Below are 23,374 nucleotides of genomic sequence, written 5' to 3' on the forward strand. Positions count from 1 at the left end.
TAACGGACCAATGACGGACGGACTAGTTGAACAGGTGACCGGATCCAGTGGGCGGGGCTTTGGATTTAAATAGGAGCGGCCATGTTTTTTCCCAGCATGCTGTTTGGTTTGGGATCCACTTCATGCTGTCTGTGAGCAGAGCTGTTCCAAGGTAAGAAGCGTTTGTTTGAGAAACACGGTTTTATCCTTGAGCACTGTTGTTGTTTAGACATTAAGATGATTTATAGGACTGTTTATTGTTTAAACAGAGTATTTATAAGACTGTTTATTGTGACACTAAATGGACAACAATGTCAGCAATGTTTGTCCTTTTATAGGACTCGTTCTTTGGCCTTGGGCCTCGATCACACAAAAAAACCATTTGTCTTGTCTGTTTAATGGCCGCCCCAATGCATTTCCAATGGGAGGCACATGCTTTGACCAAACATTTGTGTTTGATTTTGGGGGGCAATCAAACACATGCAGGCAGAGCCCAGAACATATGCTTATGTGTGACTGAGGCCTTGGGCCTTGATCGCAACAAAAGCATTGTCTTGTCTGTGAAAATGGCTGATCTACAAGCTCACAATGCATTGTGAATGTGATGTGACACATTGTGAGCTTTTAGATCTGCTATTTTCAAAAGGTTTTTTTCTGTTCAAAATGACCAAGTATGCAGATTGTCCCATTTGAAATGTTTAAGTACATTTTGATGCCAAAACCTTTTAACTTTGACTCAAGTTATATAATGTAGATTTTGAAGTTTAGATATTTTTTTACCAATATCTTAAAGGGACAATTCACTTTAAAAAACTAACTTTTTGTCATTGTATTATCTACTCTGGTTTATGTGAACACTACAGACAGTTTTTAAGTTAAAATGCTAAAAAGCTAAAATGAATATTTAAATACTGAATCAAGCAACTTAAAAGCTGTCTGCAGTGTTCACATAAGCCTGAGTAGACGATAAAGTGAAATATTATATGAATTTTACAATGTATGAAATCTGGATAAAGAGTAATGTTGTTTTTATTTATGTCTTGCAGGTTAATCATGTGACCTTGGTGTCATGTGTGACCTTGGATGGGGTCATCAGGAGATGGCTGGTATTGATAATAGAGTGTCTACTCGGCTGAGCTGAAACGTATAACGGTGTCAACGAACGCTCCCTGAGATTACGAGGCGTACGGTGCTCGGGACATATTGTGCCATACAACCTACGCGGCTCTATTAATACCGGCTATCTTCAACTGAGCGACGGAAGCCCCCCCATGGTATGTTCCTGGATTACATGTGGCTGTAGTAGAAACAAGGGCAGTGTCACCATTACACGTCAAGTTGACCATTCATTGTCATACATATGATTTTACATATGTTTGGGTGAAAAACCTTACTGAGGTTTTTATGTGTTTTTAGTATTTCAATGTGTCCATGATTTCATGGACACTTCCTACCAAGACTACAATTCCCATAATGCTTTGGTGCACTGCTCCTTGTGCATAGGGGAGGGCTGTCTTACTGAGACAACATGTAGTCTAGGGAGGAAGTGAGCCCATTGTCCATGACATCATGGAGCCCATGGACACTTTTGAAATACTACATATATAAAAACGACGATTACCCACATAAAAAACCCAGGAAAGTGTTTCTTGTCTCCCAAACATCATTAAAATAAGCTCTGGTTGCAAAAGGGGTGAAGTCGCCGTTTAATGGGTTGAATCATTAAAGCTGCTATAAGCAATATGTCAAATGTAATTACTTTAAAAAAAAATGGTATTCAGACTGCCAGCAATGGGTAAAACAATATTGTCTCTGACACATCTTGGGGCCACAATCTGCATTCAAAGATGTTCCTAGCTTTGTCATTGGTCGATTTGCCTGTCTACTTCCTGATTGGTCAGTCATTTTGACCGGGTTCTTTTTTTTTCTCTGACCAATGACAAAGCTTCTAGGAATATCTTTGACTGCAGATTGTGGCCCCTAGATGTATCGCAGAGACTAAATCATGTGTGTTTTACTCATTGCTGAATGAAATAAAAATCATTAAAATTGACATTATTGCTTATAGGAGCTTTAATCACAATTTGTGACAATAATAAAGTAAGATATTGGTGACACAGCTTTTAGTGACTGTTATGACTTACAAAATGTCATCCTGTAGGCCGACAACTAAATAGATATATTTTTTTCTTGTCATTTCAGAACGTGAAGCTGACAAGGCGACGTCGGTATTGAAGGTACAGTGCTGTTGCCACTCCTGGGTGCTGTTGGCAGTGAAGGTTAGTAATGAACCTTTTGATTCCTGATGCTTGTGTAAGTGGGCTACATGCTACATGCTACCATACCATAGGTTGTCATTCGCACCGTGTATCGTTTCACGTAATCTGTGTATAATGCCACTCTACATCACATGCCGCAATGTGATTTATGTATTGTTTAACATAATTTACGGGTAAAGCTGTCGCGTCACGTCACATCACATTATGTATGTTCTGTTGTAGTCTTTCTGTGCTGTTTTCTGTGTCGAGTTATTAGAATTTCTATTTCCTTTCTCTTTTAATAAAAAAAAATATTTTTTTATTTATTTCTCCTTGCCCATTGCCCTAGTTCTTCACTAGTGGACTGTGTGTACAAAATGTGATTTGGCGTCATGCGACTTATTTCCGGTATCATTATGGTAGCATGTAGCCTGCTTAACACTGTTTACAGCCTTCTATGCTGTAGATCTGTCCAAACTAACAGGAAGAAAATTATGGCAGATTTTCTTCGTTGGTTAGTTTGTTTTGTTTAGTGCTGATATTGAAGGTAAGTGGGCGTAGTTTATTATCTTTTGATGTCGGGCAGAAACCTTGTATCTCCATAGTTCAACCTTTTGTAAATTAATTTCCTTACTTGGTCATGCTACAGTGTCACACACTAAAGTAGCAAATAGCTGATCTACAAGCTCACGATGCAAAGATCATCCATTATTGAATATAACGTATTAGTATCGAACATGCACGGTTTCTACCCCGACCTTTCATCTTCTCTTCTATTCTTTGCTTTAATAAAGTTATTGTTTTTTCTGGTCAGAGTTTTTAATCGCATTTTGCTTTATTTTTCATAAGTCATTTCTTTCTTTCCTATCTATCACTAGTTCTTCACTAGTGTATGTGGTGCGTGTGTCGGGTCGTGTCTCTCATACAGTTTCTAATCATTTGATTGGAGCTGTATCGTTTCACGTCATTTGCGTTGTCATTTGCTGGTAAAGCGCCATCACGTCAGTTCACATCAGATATGAACACAGGCCGGTATGTGATGTGCATTTATGTGATATTTTTATGTGATTATTTCACAAATTGCGGATAGCTCGTTGCACGCCATGCACTCTGTTCATTGCTCTTGTGTTCTAATGTCATCCTCAGTGTTGTATGTATGTTGTGTTCTCATGTTCATAGTGTTGCTGTATTGCTGACAAATACTGGGGTCCAAAGAATGCTTCTGCCATTGCATAATTTGCACCTCGTATAATTTGTCAATCGTCCACAAATGGCATAAATTGTAATGTATATTTAAATGTGGGCAATTCTTTTGGCTAGAAAGACTGGCCACAAACCTAAGGCCAACTGCTTGGGCGGAGACCAAGAATCTTTTTGTTTTGTTCATGTTCATAAAGCGCTCCAAGTGCTTTAAGTGAGAAGTCCAGCAGCAAACCTCTAGGTCATAAGAGCATTGTTTGTGCTATATTATCAGATCCAATTTGTGAGTATAAAGCTTCATCTAAGCCCACATCACATATGAACACAGGCCCGGTATGTGATGTGTGTTTATGTCTCGTATCATTTCACATTGGTGAGTAAGGCTTCATCACGTCATCCCCACATCACATGATGAATTTAGGGTTAGGGCTAGGGTTAGGTATGTGATGTGGATTGATGTGATGTATGTCTTTTATAATGTGCGAGTGAAGCTTCATCGTGTCAGTTCACATCACATTATGTGGTGTGTATTGATGTGATTTATTTATGCTGCCATTTGCAGCTAAAACTTAATTCATGCCGGTCAGTAGGCGAGGCATTGACTATGGGCCTATGACCCAAAGGTTTTCTGCTGCACTTTTCACTTTTAGCACTTTGCAGCTCTTTATGAGCACGGAAAAATTAAATATTTTCTTAGTTTATGTCTGAGGAGTTTTCCTTAGTCTTCTTCTCGATTTCAATTGTAAGACATAATCATGGCTATCATTTATAGTCCATTATGATTCAAATTATTATGAATGTGATTGCTTTTGGACCTGTAAATTACAACAAAACAAACTAAGGCACTGGTGTGGTACTACTGGTTTACCAGAATGGGGTTCAACTCCCTGCGGTGCCCTCAATTTGTTGTATTTACATGGTTCATTTTCTGCTCATTGTTGCCTTTTCAGAGATGATAACCCCCAGGTTCTTTACTGTGTTTGTACTCTCTACATTTGGGTTAAAAGTCTATTTAGGGACAAGCCCGAAGGTACTCTTGGTTTTCTCTTCTCCTTCCACCAAAAATGGCAGTCCACGGTCACACTCGGCAGTCAGTTGGGGGTTGGGGGTCCATATTAGAAGTCCATGGAACTTTTTTTCAAATCCTCGTTTTTCAGTATGCCGTTTTTCATTTTGGAGGATTTGAAAAAATAGACTAATCATTCCAAGATCATGGACTATAGCCCATGGTCTCGGGATGATTTTCGTTCCATAGTGAGGCGGCATAGCTAACCTATCGTTCATTTTATGACGTAAGCTCCAAATTTGGCAGAAGTTGACAGATATATTGGTAACGAAACTGGATATTGGGCCATCCCAAATTCTTATTCTGGTGGGTGTGGCAGCCATTTTTCAAAATGGCCGCCAGCGGTTTTGTCAAATCTTCCTAAACGTCCCTCTAGCAGCTACAATATTTGCTGTAGAAGACTGAAATGTTGCATGAAGGTCATGTGCTTTCAGACCAATTGGCTAAAAGGGGTGGGGGAGATGCAATGGGAGTGGCCTATCATAAAATGTGCATAACTTCCAAGTAGACATACAAATTTTGTTTTCATTATTACATTTATTTTCAAAAATGATGAAAAACGGCGCGCTATAGTATGCCGTACGATATGGGCTATGGTCCAAAATGATGAGAAACGAGGATAACTTTTTTTTTCAAAAAACATGGGCTATAACCCATCGTTTTTGTCATTTCGTCATTTTTTTCAAATCTTCAAAAATGATAAACGGCGCGCTATAGTATGCCGTACGATATGGGCTATAGCCCATGGTCCAAAATGATGAGAAACGAGGCTAACTTTTTTTTTCAAAATTTCAAAAAACATGGGCTATAACCCATTGTTTTTGTAATTTCCTCTTTTTTTCAAATCTTCAAAAATGATGAAAAACGGCGCGCTATAGTATGCCGTACGATATGGGCTATAGCCCACGGTCCAAAATGATGAGAAACGAGGCTAACTTTTTTTTTCAAAATTTCAAAAAACATGGGCTATAACCTTTCGTTTTTGTCATTTCGTCATTTTTTTCAAATCTTCAAAAATGATGAAAAACGGCACGCTATAGTATGCCGTACGATATGGGCTATAGCCCATGGTCCAAAATGATGAGAAACGAGGCTAACTTTTTTTTTCAAAATTTCAAAAAACATGGGCTATAACCTTTCGTTTTTGTCATTTTGTCATTTTTTTCAAAAATGATGAAAAACGGCGCGTTATAGTATGCCGTACGATATGGGCTATAGCCCATGGTCCAAAATGATGAGAAACGAGGATAACTTTTTTTTTCAAAATTTCAAAAAACATGGGCTATAACCCATCGTTTGTCATTTCGTCATTTTTTTCAAATCTTCAAAAATGATGAAAAACTGCGCGCTATAGTATGCCGTACGATATGGGCTATAGCCCACGGTCCAAAATGATGAGAAACGAGGCTAACTTTTTTTTTCCAAATTTCAAAAAACATGGGCTATAACCCATCGTTTATTGTCATTTCGTCATTTTTTTCAAATCCTCAAAAATGATGAAAAACGGCGCGCTATAGTATGCCGTACGATATGGGCTATAGCCCATGGTCCAAAATGATGAGAAACGAGGATAACTTTTTTTTTCAAAATTTCAAAAAACATGGGCTATAACCCATCGTTTTTGTCATTTCGTCATTTTTTTCAAATCTTCAAAAATGATGAAAAACTGCGCGCTATAGTATGCCGTACGATATGGGCTATAGCCCACGGTCCAAAATGATGAGAAACGAGCCTAACTTTTTTTTTCAAAATTTCAAAAAACATGGGCTATAACCCATCGTTTTTGTCATTTCGTCATTTTTTTCAAATCCTCAAAAATTATGAAAAACGGCGCGCTATAGTACGCCGTACGATATGGGCTATAGCCCACGGTCCAAAATGATGAGAAACGAGGATAACTTTTTTTTTCAAAATTTCAAAAAACATGGGCTATAACCCATCGTTTTTGTCATTTCGTCATGTTTTTCAAATCCTCAAAAATGATGAAAAACGGCGCGCTATAGTACGCCGTACGATATGGGCTATAGCCCACGGTCCAAAATGATGAGAAACGAGGATAACTTTTTTTTTCAAAAAACATGGGCTATAACCCATCGTTTTTGTCATTTCGTCATTTTTTTCAAAAATGATGAAAAACTGCGCGCTATAGTATGCCGTACGATATGGGCTATAGCCCACGGTCCAAAATGATGAGAAACGAGGCTAACTTTTTTTTTCAAAATTTCAAAAAACATGGGCTATAACCTTTCGTTTTTGTCATTTTGTCATTTTTTTCAAATCTTCAAAAATGATGAAAAACGGCGCGCTATAGTACGCCGTACGATATGGGCTATAGCCCATGGTCCAAAATGATGAGAAACGAGGCTAACTTTTTTTTTCAAAATTTCAAAAAACATGGGCTATAACCCATCGTTTTTGTCATTTCGTCATTTTTTTCAAATCTTCAAAAATGATGAAAAACAGCGCGCTATAGTATGCCGTACGATATGGGCTATAGCCCATGGTCCAAAATGATGAGAAACGAGGCTAACTTTTTTTTTCAAAATTTCAAAAAACATGGGCTATAACCCATCGTTTTTGTCATTTCGTCATTTTTTTCAAATCTTCAAAAATGATGAAAAACGGCGCACTATAGTATGCCGTACGATATGGGCTATAGCCCATGGTCCAAAATGATGAGAAACGAGGCTAACTTTTTTTTTCAAAATTTCAAAAAACATGGGCTATAACCTTTCGTTTTTGTCATTTCGTCATTTTTTTCAAATCTTCAAAAATGATGAAAAACGGCGCGCTATAGTATGCCGTACGATATGGGCTATAGCCCATGGTCCAAAATGATGAGAAACGAGGCTAACTTTTTTTTTCAAAATTTCAAAAAACATGGGCTATAACCTTTCGTTTTTGTCATTTCGTCATTTTTTTCAAATCTTCAAAAATGATGAAAAACGGCGCGCTATAGTATGCCGTACGATATGGGCTATAGCCCATGGTCCAAAATGATGAGAAACGAGGCTAACTTTTTTTTTCAAAATTTCAAAAAACATGAGCTATAACCTTTCGTTTTTGTCATTTCGTAATTTTTTTCAAATCTTTAAAAATGATGAAAAACGGCGCGCTATAGAATGCCGTACGATATGGGCTATAGCCCATGGTCCAAAATGATGAGAAACGAGGCTAACTTTTTTTTTCAAAATTTCAAAAAACATGGGCTATAACCTTTCGTTTTTGTCATTTTGTCTTTTTTTTCAAATCTTCAAAAATGATGAAAAACGGCGCGCTATAAAACGGCGCGCTATAGTATGCCGTACGATATGGCTATAGCCCATGGTCAAAATGATGAGAAACGAGGCTAACTTTTTTTTCAAAATTTCAAAAAACATGGGCTATAACCCATCGTTTTTGTCATTTCGTCATTTTTTTCAAATCTTCAAAAATGATGAAAAACGGCGCACTATAGTATGCCGTACGATATGGGCTATAGCCCATGGTCCAAAATGATGAGAAACGAGGCTAACTTTTTTTTTCAAAATTTCAAAAAAACATGGGCTATAACCTTTCGTTTTTGTCATTTCGTCATTTTTTCAAATCTTCAAAAATGATGAAAAACGGCGCGCTATAGTATGCCGTACGATATGGGCTATAGCCATGGTCCAAAATGATGAGAAACGAGGCTAACTCTTTTTTTTCAAAATTTCAAAAACATGGGCTATAACCTTTCGTTTTGTCATTTCGTAATTTTTTTCAAATCTTTAAAAATGATGAAAAACGGCGCGCTATAGTATGCCGTACGATATGGGCTATAGCCCATGGTCCAAATGATGAGAAACGAGGCTAACGTTTTTTTTCAAAATTTCAAAAAACATGGGCTATAACCCATCGTTTTTGTCATTTCGTAATTTTTTCAAATCTTTAAAATGATGAAAAACGGCGCGCTATAGAATGCCGTACGATATGGGCTATAGCCCATGGTCCAAAATGATGAGAAACGAGGCTAACTTTTTTTTTCAAATTTCAAAAAACATGGGCTATACCTTTCGTTTTTGTCATTTTGTAATTTTTTTCAAATCTTCAAAAATGATGAAAAACGGCGCGCTATAGTATGCCGTACGATATGGGCTATAGCCCATGGTCCAAAATGATGAGAAACGAGGCTAACTTTTTTTTTCAAAATTTCAAAAAACATGGGCTATAACCCATCGTTTTTGTCATTTCGTAATTTTTTTCAAATCTTTAAAAATGATGAAAAACGGCGCGCTATAGTATGCCGTACGATATGGGCTATAGCCCATGGTCCAAAATGATGAGAAACGAGGCTAACTTTTTTTTTCAAAATTTCAAAAAACATGGGCTATAACCTTTCGTTTTTGTCATTTCGTCATTTTTTTCAAATCTTCAAAAATGATGAAAAACGGCGCGCTATAGTATGCCGTACGATATGGGCTATAGCCCATGGTCCAAAATGATGAGAAACGAGGCTAACTTTTTTTTCAAAATTTCAAAAAACATGGGCTATAACCTTTCGTTTTTGTCATTTTGTCATTTTTTTCAAATCTTCAAAAATGATGAAAAACGGCGCGCTATAGTATGCCGTACGATATGGGCTATAGCCCATGGTCCAAAATGATGAGAAACGAGGCTAACTTTTTTTTTCAAAATTTCAAAAAACATGGGCTATAACCCATCGTTTTTGTCATTTCGTCTTTTTTTTCAAATCTTCAAAAATGATGAAAAACGGCGCGCTATAGTATGCCGTACGATATGGGCTATAGCCCATGGTCCAAAATGATGAGAAACGAGGCTAACTTTTTTTTTCAAAATTTCAAAAAACATGGGCTATAACCTTTCGTTTTTGTCATTTCGTAATTTTTTTCAAATCTTTAAAAATGATGAAAAACGGCGCGCTATAGTATGCCGTACGATATGGGCTATAGCCCATGGTCCAAAATGATGAGAAACGAGGCTAACGTTTTTTTTCAAAATTTCAAAAAACATGGGCTATAACCCATCGTTTTTGTCATTTCGTAATTTTTTTCAAATCTTTAAAAATGATGAAAAACGGCGCGCTATAGAATGCCGTACGATATGGGCTATAGCCCATGGTCCAAAATGATGAGAAACGAGGCTAACTTTTTTTTTCAAAATTTCAAAAAACATGGGCTATAACCTTTCGTTTTTGTCATTTTGTAATTTTTTTCAAATCTTCAAAAATGATGAAAAACGGCGCGCTATAGTATGCCGTACGATATGGGCTATAGCCCATGGTCCAAAATGATGAGAAACGAGGCTAACTTTTTTTTTCAAAATTTCAAAAAACATGGGCTATAACCCATCGTTTTTGTCATTTCGTAATTTTTTTCAAATCTTTAAAAATGATGAAAAACGGCGCGCTATAGTATGCCGTACGATATGGGCTATAGCCCATGGTCCAAAATGATGAGAAACGAGGCTAACTTTTTTTTTCAAAATTTCAAAAAACATGGGCTATAACCTTTCGTTTTTGTCATTTCGTCATTTTTTTCAAATCTTCAAAAATGATGAAAAACGGCGCGCTATAGTATGCCGTACGATATGGGCTATAGCCCATGGTCCAAAATGATGAGAAACGAGGCTAACTTTTTTTTTCAAAATTTCAAAAAACATGGGCTATAACCTTTCGTTTTTGTCATTTCGTCATTTTTTTCAAATCTTCAAAAATGATGAAAAACGGCGCGCTATAGTATGCCGTACGATATGGGCTATAGCCCATGGTCCAAAATGATGAGAAACGAGGCTAACCTTTTTTTTCAAAATTTCAAAAAACATGGGCTATAACCTTTCGTTTTTGTCATTTTGTCATTTTTTTCAAATCTTCAAAAATGATGAAAAACGGCGCGCTATAGTATGCCGTACGATATGGGCTATAGCCCATGGTCCAAAATGATGAGAAACGAGGCTAACTTTTTTTTTCAAAATTTCAAAAAACATGGGCTATAACCCATCGTTTTTGTCATTTCGTCTTTTTTTTCAAATCTTCAAAAATGATGAAAAACGGCGCGCTATAGTATGCCGTACGATATGGGCTATAGCCCATGGTCCAAAATGATGAGAAACGAGGCTAACTTTTTTTTTCAAAATTTCAAAAAACATGGGCTATAACCTTTCGTTTTTGTCATTTCGTAATTTTTTTCAAATCTTTAAAAATGATGAAAAACGGCGCGCTATAGAATGCCGTACGATATGGGCTATAGCCCATGGTCCAAAATGATGAGAAACGAGGCTAACTTTTTTTTTCAAAATTTCAAAAAACATGGGCTATAACCTTTCGTTTTTGTCATTTTGTCATTTTTTTCAAATCTTCAAAAATGATGAAAAACGGCGCGCTATAGTATGCCGTACGATATGGGCTATAGCCCATGGTCCAAAATGATGAGAAACGAGGCTAACTTTTTTTTTCAAAATTTCAAAAAACATGGGCTATAACCCATCGTTTTTGTCATTTCGTAATTTTTTTCAAATCTTTAAAAATGATGAAAAACGGCGCGCTATAGTATGCCGTACGATATGGGCTATAGCCCATGGTCCAAAATGATGAGAAACGAGGCTAACTTTTTTTTTCAAAATTTCAAAAAACATGGGCTATAACCTTTCGTTTTTGTCATTTCGTCATTTTTTTCAAATCTTCAAAAATGATGAAAAACGGCGCGCTATAGTATGCCGTACGATATGGGCTATAGCCCATGGTCCAAAATGATGAGAAACGAGGCTAACTTTTTTTTTCAAAATTTCAAAAAACATGGGCTATAACCTTTCGTTTTTGTCATTTTGTCATTTTTTTCAAATCTTCAAAAATGATGAAAAACGGCGCGCTATAGTATGCCGTACGATATGGGCTATAGCCCATGGTCCAAAATGATGAGAAACGAGGCTAACTTTTTTTTTCAAAATTTCAAAAAACATGGGCTATAACCCATCGTTTTTGTCATTTCGTCTTTTTTTTCAAATCTTCAAAAATGATGAAAAACGGCGCGCTATAGTATGCCGTACGATATGGGCTATAGCCCATGGTCCAAAATGATGAGAAACGAGGCTAACTTTTTTTTTCAAAATTTCAAAAAACATGGGCTATAACCTTTCGTTTTTGTCATTTCGTCATTTTTTTCAAATCTTCAAAAATGATGAAAAACGGCGCGCTATAGTATGCCGTACGATATGGGCTATAGCCCATGGTCCAAAATGATGAGAAACGAGGCTAACTTTTTTTTTCAAAATTTCAAAAAACATGGGCTATAACCTTTCGTTTTTGTCATTTCGTCATTTTTTTCAAATCTTCAAAAATGATGAAAAACGGCGCGCTATAGTATGCCGTACGATATGGGCTATAGCCCATGGTCCAAAATGATGAGAAACGAGGCTAACTTTTTTTTTCAAAATTTCAAAAAACATGGGCTATAACCCATCGTTTTTGTCATTTCGTCATTTTTTTCAAATCTTCAAAAATGATGAAAAACGGCGCGCTATAGTATGCCGTACGATATGGGCTATAGCCCATGGTCCAAAATGATGAGAAACGAGGCTAACTTTTTTTTTCAAAATTTCAAAAAACATGGGCTATAACCTTTCGTTTTTGTCATTTCGTCATTTTTTTCAAATCTTCAAAAATGATGAAAAACGGCGCGCTATAGTATGCCGTACGATATGGGCTATAGCCCATGGTCCAAAATGATGAGAAACGAGGCTAACTTTTTTTTTCAAAATTTCAAAAAACATGGGCTATAACCTTTCGTTTTTGTCATTTCGTAATTTTTTTCAAATCTTTAAAAATGATGAAAAACGGCGCGCTATAGTATGCCGTACGATATGGGCTATAGCCCATGGTCCAAAATGATGAGAAACGAGGCTAACGTTTTTTTTCAAAATTTCAAAAAACATGGGCTATAACCCATCGTTTTTGTCATTTCGTAATTTTTTTCAAATCTTTAAAAATGATGAAAAACGGCGCGCTATAGAATGCCGTACGATATGGGCTATAGCCCATGGTCCAAAATGATGAGAAACGAGGCTAACTTTTTTTTTCAAAATTTCAAAAAACATGGGCTATAACCTTTCGTTTTTGTCATTTTGTAATTTTTTTCAAATCTTCAAAAATGATGAAAAACGGCGCGCTATAGTATGCCGTACGATATGGGCTATAGCCCATGGTCCAAAATGATGAGAAACGAGGCTAACTTTTTTTTTCAAAATTTCAAAAAACATGGGCTATAACCCATCGTTTTTGTCATTTCGTAATTTTTTTCAAATCTTTAAAAATGATGAAAAACGGCGCGCTATAGTATGCCGTACGATATGGGCTATAGCCCATGGTCCAAAATGATGAGAAACGAGGCTAACTTTTTTTTTCAAAATTTCAAAAAACATGGGCTATAACCTTTCGTTTTTGTCATTTCGTCATTTTTTTCAAATCTTCAAAAATGATGAAAAACGGCGCGCTATAGTATGCCGTACGATATGGGCTATAGCCCATGGTCCAAAATGATGAGAAACGAGGCTAACTTTTTTTTTCAAAATTTCAAAAAACATGGGCTATAACCTTTCGTTTTTGTCATTTTGTCATTTTTTTCAAATCTTCAAAAATGATGAAAAACGGCGCGCTATAGTATGCCGTACGATATGGGCTATAGCCCATGGTCCAAAATGATGAGAAACGAGGCTAACTTTTTTTTTCAAAATTTCAAAAAACATGGGCTATAACCCATCGTTTTTGTCATTTCGTCTTTTTTTTCAAATCTTCAAAAATGATGAAAAACGGCGCGCTATAGTATGCCGTACGATATGGGCTATAGCCCATGGTCCAAAATGATGAGAAACGAGGCTAACTTTTTTTTTCAAAATTTCAAAAAACATGGGCTATAACCTTTCGTTTTTGTCATTTCGTCATTTTTTTCAAATCTTCAAAAATGATGAAAAACGGCGCGCTATAGTATGCCGTACGATATGGGCTATAGCCCATGGTCCAAAATGATGAGAAACGAGGCTAACCTTTTTTTTCAAAATTTCAAAAAACATGGGCTATAACCTTTCGTTTTTGTCATTTTGTCATTTTTTTCAAATCTTCAAAAATGATGAAAAACGGCGCGCTATAGTATGCCGTACGATATGGGCTATAGCCCATGGTCCAAAATGATGAGAAACGAGGCTAACTTTTTTTTTCAAAATTTCAAAAAACATGGGCTATAACCCATCGTTTTTGTCATTTCGTCTTTTTTTTCAAATCTTCAAAAATGATGAAAAACGGCGCGCTATAGTATGCCGTACGATATGGGCTATAGCCCATGGTCCAAAATGATGAGAAACGAGGCTAACTTTTTTTTTCAAAATTTCAAAAAACATGGGCTATAACCTTTCGTTTTTGTCATTTCGTCATTTTTTTCAAATCTTCAAAAATGATGAAAAACGGCGCGCTATAGTATGCCGTACGATATGGGCTATAGCCCATGGTCCAAAATGATGAGAAACGAGGCTAACCTTTTTTTTCAAAATTTCAAAAAACATGGGCTATAACCTTTCGTTTTTGTCATTTTGTCATTTTTTTCAAATCTTCAAAAATGATGAAAAACGGCGCGCTATAGTATGCCGTACGATATGGGCTATAGCCCATGGTCAAAAATGATGAGAAACGAGGCTAACTTTTTTTTTCAAAATTTCAAAAAACATGGGCTATAACCCATCGTTTTTGTCATTTCGTCATTTTTTTCAAATCTTCAAAAATGATGAAAAACGGTGCGCTATAGTATGCCGTACAATATGGGCTATAGCCCATGGTCCAAAATGATGAGAAACGAGGCTAACTTTTTTTTTCAAAATTTCAAAAAACATGGGCTATAACCCATCGTTTTTGTCATTTCGTAATTTTTTTCAAATCTTTAAAAATTATGAAAAACGGCGCGCTATAGTATGCCGTACGATATGGGCTATAGCCCATGGTCCAAAATGATGAGAAACGAGGCTAACTTTTTTTTTCAAAATTTCAAAAAACATGGGCTATAACCTTTCGTTTTTGTCATTTCGTCATTTTTTTCAAATCTTCAAAAATGATGAAAAACGGCGCGCTATAGTATGCCGTACGATATGGGCTATAGCCCATGGTCCAAAATGATGAGAAACGAGGCTAACTTTTTTTTTCAAAATTTCAAAAAACATGGGCTATAACCCATCGTTTTTGTCATTTCGTCATTTTTTTCAAATCTTCAAAAATGATGAAAAACGGCGCACTATAGTATGCCGTACGATATGGGCTATAGCCCATGGTCCAAAATGATGAGAAACGAGGCTAACGTTTTTTTTCAAAATTTCAAAAAACATGGGCTATAACCTTTCGTTTTTGTCATTTTGTAATTTTTTTCAAATCTTCAAAAATGATGAAAAACGGCGCGCTATAGTATGCCGTACGATATGGGCTATAGCCCATGGTCCAAAATGATGAGAAACGAGGCTAACTTTTTTTTTCAAAATTTCAAAAAACATGGGCTATAACCCATCGTTTTTGTCATTTCGTAATTTTTTTCAAATCTTTAAAAATGATGAAAAACGGCGCGCTATAGTATGCCGTACGATATGGGCTATAGCCCATGGTCCAAAATGATGAGAAACGAGGCTAACTTTTTTTTTCAAAATTTCAAAAAACATGGGCTATAACCCATCGTTTTTGTCATTTCGTCTTTTTTTTCAAATCTTCAAAAATGATGAAAAACGGCGCGCTATAGTATGCCGTACGATATGGGCTATAGCCCATGGTCCAAAATGATGAGAAACGAGGCTAACTTTTTTTTTCAAAATTTCAAAAAACATGGGCTATAACCTTTCGTTTTTGTCATTTCGTCATTTTTTTCAAATCTTCAAAAATGATGAAAAACGGCGCGCTATAGTATGCCGTACGATATGGGCTATAGCCCATGGTCCAAAATGATGAGAAACGAGGCTAACTTTTTTTTTCAAAATTTCAAAAAACATGGGCTATAACCTTTCGTTTTTGTCATTTCGTCATTTTTTTCAAATCTTCAAAAATGATGAAAAACGGCGCGCTATAGTATGCCGTACGATATGGGCTATAGCCCATGGTCCAAAATGATGAGAAACGAGGCTAACCTTTTTTTTCAAAATTTCAAAAAACATGGGCTATAACCTTTCGTTTTTGTCATTTTGTCATTTTTTTCAAATCTTCAAAAATGATGAAAAACGGCGCGCTATAGTATGCCGTACGATATGGGCTATAGCCCATGGTCCAAAATGATGAGAAACGAGGCTAACTTTTTTTTTCAAAATTTCAAAAAACATGGGCTATAACCCATCGTTTTTGTCATTTCGTCATTTTTTTCAAATCTTCAAAAATGATGAAAAACGGTGCGCTATAGTATGCCGTACAATATGGGCTATAGCCCATGGTCCAAAATGATGAGAAACGAGGCTAACTTTTTTTTTCAAAATTTCAAAAAACATGGGCTATAACCCATCGTTTTTGTCATTTCGTAATTTTTTTCAAATCTTTAAAAATTATGAAAAACGGCGCGCTATAGTATGCCGTACGATATGGGCTATAGCCCATGGTCCAAAATGATGAGAAACGAGGCTAACTTTTTTTTTCAAAATTTCAAAAAACATGGGCTATAACCTTTCGTTTTTGTCATTTCGTCATTTTTTTCAAATCTTCAAAAATGATGAAAAACGGCGCGCTATAGTATGCCGTACGATATGGGCTATAGCCCATGGTCCAAAATGATGAGAAACGAGGCTAACTTTTTTTTTCAAAATTTCAAAAAACATGGGCTATAACCCATCGTTTTTGTCATTTCGTCATTTTTTTCAAATCTTCAAAAATGATGAAAAACGGCGCACTATAGTATGCCGTACGATATGGGCTATAGCCCATGGTCCAAAATGATGAGAAACGAGGCTAACGTTTTTTTTCAAAATTTCAAAAAACATGGGCTATAACCCATCGTTTTTGTCATTTCGTAATTTTTTTCAAATCTTTAAAAATGACGAAAAACGGCGCGCTATAGAATGCCGTACGATATGGGCTATAGCCCATGGTCCAAAATGATGAGAAACGAGGCTAACTTTTTTTTTCAAAATTTCAAAAAACATGGGCTATAACCTTTCGTTTTTGTCATTTTGTAATTTTTTTCAAATCTTCAAAAATGATGAAAAACGGCGCGCTATAGTATGCCGTACGATATGGGCTATAGCCCATGGTCCAAAATGATGAGAAACGAGGCTAACCTTTTTTTTCAAAATTTCAAAAAACATGGGCTATAACCTTTCGTTTTTGTCATTTTGTCATTTTTTTCAAATCTTCAAAAATGATGAAAAACGGCGCGCTATAGTATGCCGTACGATATGGGCTATAGCCCATGGTCAAAAATGATGAGAAACGAGGCTAACTTTTTTTTTCAAAATTTCAAAAAACATGGGCTATAACCCATCGTTTTTGTCATTTCGTCATTTTTTTCAAATCTTCAAAAATGATGAAAAACGGTGCGCTATAGTATGCCGTACAATATGGGCTATAGCCCATGGTCCAAAATGATGAGAAACGAGGCTAACTTTTTTTTTCAAAATTTCAAAAAACATGGGCTATAACCCATCGTTTTTGTCATTTCGTAATTTTTTTCAAATCTTTAAAAATTATGAAAAACGGCGCGCTATAGTATGCCGTACGATATGGGCTATAGCCCATGGTCCAAAATGATGAGAAACGAGGCTAACTTTTTTTTTCAAAATTTCAAAAAACATGGGCTATAACCTTTCGTTTTTGTCATTTCGTCATTTTTTTCAAATCTTCAAAAATGATGAAAAACGGCGCGCTATAGTATGCCGTACGATATGGGCTATAGCCCATGGTCCAAAATGATGAGAAACGAGGCTAACTTTTTTTTTCAAAATTTCAAAAAACATGGGCTATAACCCATCGTTTTTGTCATTTCGTCATTTTTTTCAAATCTTCAAAAATGATGAAAAACGGCGCACTATAGTATGCCGTACGATATGGGCTATAGCCCATGGTCCAAAATGATGAGAAACGAGGCTAACGTTTTTTTTCAAAATTTCAAAAAACATGGGCTATAACCTTTCGTTTTTGTCATTTTGTAATTTTTTTCAAATCTTCAAAAATGATGAAAAACGGCGCGCTATAGTATGCCGTACGATATGGGCTATAGCCCATGGTCCAAAATGATGAGAAACGAGGCTAACTTTTTTTTTCAAAATTTCAAAAAACATGGGCTATAACCCATCGTTTTTGTCATTTCGTAATTTTTTTCAAATCTTTAAAAATGATGAAAAACGGCGCGCTATAGTATGCCGTACGATATGGGCTATAGCCCATGGTCCAAAATGATGAGAAACGAGGCTAACTTTTTTTTTCAAAATTTCAAAAAACATGGGCTATAACCCATCGTTTTTGTCATTTCGTCTTTTTTTTCAAATCTTCAAAAATGATGAAAAACGGCGCGCTATAGTATGCCGTACGATATGGGCTATAGCCCATGGTCCAAAATGATGAGAAACGAGGCTAACTTTTTTTTTCAAAATTTCAAAAAACATGGGCTATAACCTTTCGTTTTTGTCATTTCGTCATTTTTTTCAAATCTTCAAAAATGATGAAAAACGGCGCGCTATAGTATGCCGTACGATATGGGCTATAGCCCATGGTCCAAAATGATGAGAAACGAGGCTAACTTTTTTTTTCAAAATTTCAAAAAACATGGGCTATAACCTTTCGTTTTTGTCATTTCGTCATTTTTTTCAAATCTTCAAAAATGATGAAAAACGGCGCGCTATAGTATGCCGTACGATATGGGCTATAGCCCATGGTCCAAAATGATGAGAAACGAGGCTAACCTTTTTTTTCAAAATTTCAAAAAACATGGGCTATAACCTTTCGTTTTTGTCATTTTGTCATTTTTTTCAAATCTTCAAAAATGATGAAAAACGGCGCGCTATAGTATGCCGTACGATATGGGCTATAGCCCATGGTCCAAAATGATGAGAAACGAGGCTAACTTTTTTTTTCAAAATTTCAAAAAACATGGGCTATAACCCATCGTTTTTGTCATTTCGTCATTTTTTTCAAATCTTCAAAAATGATGAAAAACGGTGCGCTATAGTATGCCGTACAATATGGGCTATAGCCCATGGTCCAAAATGATGAGAAACGAGGCTAACTTTTTTTTTCAAAATTTCAAAAAACATGGGCTATAACCCATCGTTTTTGTCATTTCGTAATTTTTTTCAAATCTTTAAAAATTATGAAAAACGGCGCGCTATAGTATGCCGTACGATATGGGCTATAGCCCATGGTCCAAAATGATGAGAAACGAGGCTAACTTTTTTTTTCAAAATTTCAAAAAACATGGGCTATAACCTTTCGTTTTTGTCATTTCGTCATTTTTTTCAAATCTTCAAAAATGATGAAAAACGGCGCGCTATAGTATGCCGTACGATATGGGCTATAGCCCATGGTCCAAAATGATGAGAAACGAGGCTAACTTTTTTTTTCAAAATTTCAAAAAACATGGGCTATAACCCATCGTTTTTGTCATTTCGTCATTTTTTTCAAATCTTCAAAAATGATGAAAAACGGCGCACTATAGTATGCCGTACGATATGGGCTATAGCCCATGGTCCAAAATGATGAGAAACGAGGCTAACGTTTTTTTTCAAAATTTCAAAAAACATGGGCTATAACCCATCGTTTTTGTCATTTCGTAATTTTTTTCAAATCTTTAAAAATGACGAAAAACGGCGCGCTATAGAATGCCGTACGATATGGGCTATAGCCCATGGTCCAAAATGATGAGAAACGAGGCTAACTTTTTTTTTCAAAATTTCAAAAAACATGGGCTATAACCTTTCGTTTTTGTCATTTTGTAATTTTTTTCAAATCTTCAAAAATGATGAAAAACGGCGCGCTATAGTATGCCGTACGATATGGGCTATAGCCCATGGTCCAAAATGATGAGAAACGAGGCTAACTTTTTTTTTCAAAATTTCAAAAAACATGGGCTATAACCCATCGTTTTTGTCATTTCGTAATTTTTTTCAAATCTTTAAAAATGATGAAAAACGGCGCGCTATAGTATGCCGTACGATATGGGCTATAGCCCATGGTCCAAAATGATGAGAAACGAGGCTAACTTTTTTTTTCAAAATTTCAAAAAACATGGGCTATAACCTTTCGTTTTTGTCATTTCGTCATTTTTTTCAAATCTTCAAAAATGATGAAAAACGGCGCGCTATAGTATGCCGTACGATATGGGCTATAGCCCATGGTCCAAAATGATGAGAAACGAGGCTAACTTTTTTTTTCAAAATTTCAAAAAACATGGGCTATAACCTTTCGTTTTTGTCATTTTGTCATTTTTTTCAAATCTTCAAAAATGATGAAAAACGGCGCGCTATAGTATGCCGTACGATATGGGCTATAGCCCATGGTCCAAAATGATGAGAAACGAGGCTAACTTTTTTTTTCAAAATTTCAAAAAACATGGGCTATAACCCATCGTTTTTGTCATTTCGTCTTTTTTTTCAAATCTTCAAAAATGATGAAAAACGGCGCGCTATAGTATGCCGTACGATATGGGCTATAGCCCATGGTCCAAAATGATGAGAAACGAGGCTAACTTTTTTTTTCAAAATTTCAAAAAACATGGGCTATAACCCATCGTTTTTGTCATTTCGTCTTTTTTTTCAAATCTTCAAAAATGATGAAAAACGGCGCGCTATAGTATGCCGTACGATATGGGCTATAGCCCATGGTCCAAAATGATGAGAAACGAGGCTAACTTTTTTTTTCAAAATTTCAAAAAACATGGGCTATAACCTTTCGTTTTTGTCATTTCGTCATTTTTTTCAAATCTTCAAAAATGATGAAAAACGGCGCGCTATAGTATGCCGTACGATATGGGCTATAGCCCATGGTCCAAAATGATGAGAAACGAGGCTAACCTTTTTTTTCAAAATTTCAAAAAACATGGGCTATAACCTTTCGTTTTTGTCATTTTGTCATTTTTTTCAAATCTTCAAAAATGATGAAAAACGGCGCGCTATAGTATGCCGTACGATATGGGCTATAGCCCATGGTCCAAAATGATGAGAAACGAGGCTAACTTTTTTTTTCAAAATTTCAAAAAACATGGGCTATAACCCATCGTTTTTGTCATTTCGTCATTTTTTTCAAATCTTCAAAAATGATGAAAAACGGTGCGCTATAGTATGCCGTACAATATGGGCTATAGCCCATGGTCCAAAATGATGAGAAACGAGGCTAACTTTTTTTTTCAAAATTTCAAAAAACATGGGCTATAACCCATCGTTTTTGTCATTTCGTAATTTTTTTCAAATCTTTAAAAATTATGAAAAACGGCGCGCTATAGTATGCCGTACGATATGGGCTATAGCCCATGGTCCAAAATGATGAGAAACGAGGCTAACTTTTTTTTTCAAAATTTCAAAAAACATGGGCTATAACCTTTCGTTTTTGTCATTTCGTCATTTTTTTCAAATCTTCAAAAATGATGAAAAACGGCGCGCTATAGTATGCCGTACGATATGGGCTATAGCCCATGGTCCAAAATGATGAGAAACGAGGCTAACTTTTTTTTTCAAAATTTCAAAAAACATGGGCTATAACCCATCGTTTTTGTCATTTCGTCATTTTTTTCAAATCTTCAAAAATGATGAAAAACGGCGCACTATAGTATGCCGTACGATATGGGCTATAGCCCATGGTCCAAAATGATGAGAAACGAGGCTAACTTTTTTTTTCAAAATTTCAAAAAACATGGGCTATAACCTTTCGTTTTTGTCATTTCGTCATTTTTTTCAAATCTTCAAAAATGATGAAAAACGGCGCGCTATAGTATGCCGTACGATATGGGCTATAGCCCATGGTCCAAAATGATGAGAAACGAGGCTAACTTTTTTTTTCAAAATTTCAAAAAACATGGGCTATAACCTTTCATTTTTGTCATTTTGTCATTTTTTTCAAATCTTCAAAAATGATGAAAAACGGCGCGCTATAGTATGCCGTACGATATGGGCTATAGCCCATGGTCCAAAATGATGAGAAACGAGGCTAACTTTTTTTTTCAAAATTTCAAAAAACATGGGCTATAACCTTTCGTTTTTGTCATTTCGTCATTTTTTTCAAATCTTCAAAAATGATGAAAAACGGCGCGCTATAGTATGCCGTACGATATGGGCTATAGCCCATGGTCCAAAATGATGAGAAACGAGGCTAACTTTTTTTTTCAAAATTTCAAAAAACATGGGCTATAACCTTTCGTTTTTGTCATTTTGTCATTTTTTTCAAATCTTCAAAAATGATGAAAAACAGCGCGCTATAGTATGCCGTACGATATGGGCTATAGCCCATGGTCCAAAATGATGAGAAACGAGGCTAACTTTTTTTTTCAAAATTTCAAAAAACATGGGCTATAACCCATCGTTTTTGTCATTTCGTCATTTTTTTCAAATCTTCAAAAATGATGAAAAACGGCGCACTATAGTATGCCGTACGATATGGGCTATAGCCCATGGTCCAAAATGATGAGAAACGAGGCTAACTTTTTTTTTCAAAATTTCAAAAAACATGGGCTATAACCTTTCGTTTTTGTCATTTCGTCATTTTTTTCAAATCTTCAAAAATGATGAAAAACGGCGCGCTATAGTATGCCGTACGATATGGGCTATAGCCCATGGTCCAAAATGATGAGAAACGAGGCTAACTTTTTTTTTCAAAATTTCAAAAAACATGGGCTATAACCTTTCGTTTTTGTCATTTTTTGTCATTTTTTTCAAATCTTCAAAAATGATGAAAAACGGCGCGCTATAGTATGCCGTACGATATGGGCTATAGCCCATGGTCCAAAATGATGAGAAACGAGGCTAACTTTTTTTTTCAAAATTTCAAAAAACATGGGCTATAACCTTTCGTTTTTGTCATTTTGTCATTTTTTTCAAATCTTCAAAAATGATGAAAAACGGCGCGCTATAGTATGCCGTACGATATGGGCTATAGCCCATGGTCCAAAATGATGAGAAACGAGGCTAACTTTTTTTTTCAAAATTTCAAAAAACATGGGCTATAACCTTTCGTTTTTGTCATTTCGTCATTTTTTTCAAATCTTCAAAAATGATGAAAAACGGCGCGCTATAGAATGCCGTACGATATTGGCTATAGCCCATGGTCCAAAATGATGAGAAACGAGGCTAACTTTTTTTTTCAAAATTTCAAAAAACATGGGCTATAACCTTTCGTTTTTGTCATTTCGTCATTTTTTTCAAATCTTCAAAAATGATGAAAAACAGCGCGCTATAGTATGCCGTACGATATGGGCTATAGCCCATGGTCCAAAATGATGAGAAACGAGGCTAACTTTTTTTTTCAAAATTTCAAAAAACATGGGCTATAACCCATCGTTTTTGTAATTTCGTCATTTTTTTCAAATCTTCAAAAATGATGAAAAACGGCGCACTATAGTATGCCGTACGATATGGGCTATAGCCCATGGTCCAAAATGATGAGAAACGAGGCTAACTTTTTTTTTCAAAATTTCAAAAAACATGGGCTATAACCTTTCGTTTTTGTCATTTCGTCATTTTTTTCAAATCTTCAAAAATGATGAAAAACGGCGCGCTATAGTATGCCGTACGATATGGGCTATAGCCCATGGTCCAAAATGATGAGAAACGAGGCTAACTTTTTTTTTCAAAATTTCAAAAAACATGGGCTATAACCTTTCGTTTTTGTCATTTTTTGTCATTTTTTTCAAATCTTCAAAAATGATGAAAAACGGCGCGCTATAGTATGCCGTACGATATGGGCTATAGCCCA

Source organism: Protomyctophum bolini, assembly GCF_963924005.1.
Source record: "Protomyctophum bolini genome assembly, chromosome: 1".
Lineage (NCBI taxonomy): Eukaryota > Metazoa > Chordata > Actinopteri > Myctophiformes > Myctophidae > Protomyctophum > Protomyctophum bolini.